The sequence below is a fragment of the Schistocerca americana genome, chromosome 2 (genome assembly GCF_021461395.2).
Source record: "Schistocerca americana isolate TAMUIC-IGC-003095 chromosome 2, iqSchAmer2.1, whole genome shotgun sequence".
NCBI lineage: Eukaryota > Metazoa > Arthropoda > Insecta > Orthoptera > Acrididae > Schistocerca > Schistocerca americana.
Window position 1 is genome coordinate 434,778,129 of NC_060120.1, and position 2,751 is coordinate 434,780,879.

A 2,751-nucleotide genomic window follows, 5' to 3' on the forward strand; every position below is an offset into this window, starting at 1 on the left:
CAAAGCTAAAAAACTTCATCTTATTCCACCATGGAATGCCATTTCCTTAGATGTGTAATTTAATCATCAGTGATAACATGTCCAACACAATATTTTACACTTTTCTTTGAAGGAAATTTCACTAACAGATCTTTTCCATAGAGCTGATGGGTCAAAGAATAGGGAAGGAGCTGTTCAAAGTCACCCCTTGAAAGACAAGCCTTCACGTTTTTTTTACATCACCAAAGAATAAATAATAAATTTAACTTTTTATGCTTTCTGTAAATGTTCATCCAAGTGTTAACCTTGCCCATAAAAACTCGTTTCAATTTCTAAACTCAAAAATGCTTCTAATAATAGGCAAATGTTTTTGCAGTTGTGAAGGAACTTACATTTCCAGAAAATTATTTTATTTTCTGGCGTTGGTTATTTCACATCGACTGTCATATTATCTGAAAGTATCGATTATTGGTGATATTTAACGACTCTGACCTTAGTTCCATATTTACACAGCGCAGCATTTACTTTAAAAACATGCTAAATTGCTGTTCAAAGCCGCCTAACCATTCAAAGTCATCCCACTTTACGGTATACATAATCAATGACATTAGTGGTCAGAAAGCAGTGTTCGTCTAATTAAAACAAAACAATTAAATGAGAAGTAAAATCAGCAATCAGAATAGTTTGGTGCAAATATATTTAAGATCTACAAGTGTCTTCTTAGAGGTATGGAACAAATTTTGTAATCTTGCATTTTACCCGGAATCATGAGTCCTTCTCAAAGTGGATGAAATGTAAATTACTGAAAGCTGCAATGCTACAGAGTTATGTTATATCGTTTAACAGCAGAATATGCATCAGAATCATAAATCTTTATTGACTGCATTTGACTGACATTCGAAATAATTTTTTTAAGCAGAAATAAATTCAATCAGTTCCTCATCTTTAATGTTAGTTATACTCATTAAAGCTGTCTCCTTTTTATAGTATTACTAAATAAATTATTGATCAATATTTTTATTGCTACAAAAAACAAATTATAAGCATTGTTCTAAAGTTATGAGAATAGTTTGGTTCAGGCCAGGCTTTGCACTTACATGAAAACTCATAATAGTATGAACCTGTAGTAACTACACACACAAATAAGTATGTGAATAGAATGAAAATCATTTTAATGAGAACCAGTTTAGAAGTTCCGTACATAGCTAAGTGCAATCCCAGACCAAATTCAATTATATACAGAGAGCACTGAGAATGGAGTCAAGTGAACATCAGAATGTGAGTCTCTTGAGATACCGCTGTCCATCAGCTGTATGCGCCAATCTTGATGCAATGCTTTATCATGCTGCTACCTGGTGGCCACAGACATGCAACACTGAATACAAGTTGAGAGAGTTAAATTGTGACAATTTTAGCCTCATGTCCTGTTGTCTTAGCACCAGTATGATACAAGTGGTAACATAGGATTACCAGAGAACCAGTAAAATGTAATTCTACAGAACGAAACAAAATGCAATACTTACAATTGGTGATGGACTTTCATTTCATCTGTTCATTGCTATGAAATGTGAGATAAATTCTGCAGTAGGTGAAGTCAGAATAAGGAAACCAGCAACAGTCATTACAAAAGCAAAGACTGTGAGCATAAGAACTGTATGCACTTTCTTCACAACAAGTGCCCATAACACTAAAACAATGAAAGCAGGGGCTCAACCTTGTATAACTGATTATTCCTTCCAAAGCATTTCCAAAATAATCTTGAACAAGCCACAAAATTCAGCAAGCCTGCTATCTTGCTCCATCTCAGCTGTCTGTCTGGTCACATGGCAGCCAACCTGGACACCTTATTCAGGGAGTTTCTCTTTTCAGACATGGATGACATATCTGTAAGTGTTGTTACCCAAGACCTGAGGAGCAGAAGAGTCTAGCTGTGATATGTTCCTGTCAAACTTTTGCAAAGAGGTGTATTATGAAGCTAGCATTAAGTTGTTTAAAAAAATCTGCTTGGTCATTCCACCGAAAACTTTAGACACACATTTGTATAAAAGTGGAAATTTGAACTTATTTTCGAATTTTTTGTGTTGTTGTCTACTGCTTTAATCAGCACATAACAAAATATCTTAGTTTTATTATAATTTTATATCATGATACAAACAACTATCTTTGTTCTTTGTAGGACTCATATTTGGGAGGATTTTACTTAATTATCCCAGCAGTAAATCATGTTTAAGATTTCTGTAGCTTCTTTAAATAATTTCATGTATATGCTCAGATGGTTTCTTCAAAAAATCCACAGCTGATTTCTATATCTACATTTACATCTACGCAGATACTCCACAAAACACATGTAAGTGAATGTCAGAGGGTTCATTGAACCACCTTCACAATTCTCTACTATTCCAATCTCGTATAGTGCACAAAAAGAACAAACACCTATATCTTTCTGTACAAGCTCTGATTTCCCTTATTTTATCATGGTGATCGTTTCTCCCTATGTAGGTTGGTGTCAACAAAATATTTTCACATTCAGAGGAGAAAGTTGGTGATCAGAATTTTGTGAGAAGATTCTGCTGCAACAAAAAATGCCTTTGTTTTAATCATGTCCACCCCAAATCCTGTGTCACTTCAGGGACACTCTGTTCCTTATTTCACGATAATACAAAACATGCTGCCCTTCTTTGAACTTTTTTGATGTACTCCATCAATCCTGTCTGGTAATGATCCCGCATCATGCAGCAGTATTCTAAAAGAGGATGGACAAGCATAGTGTAG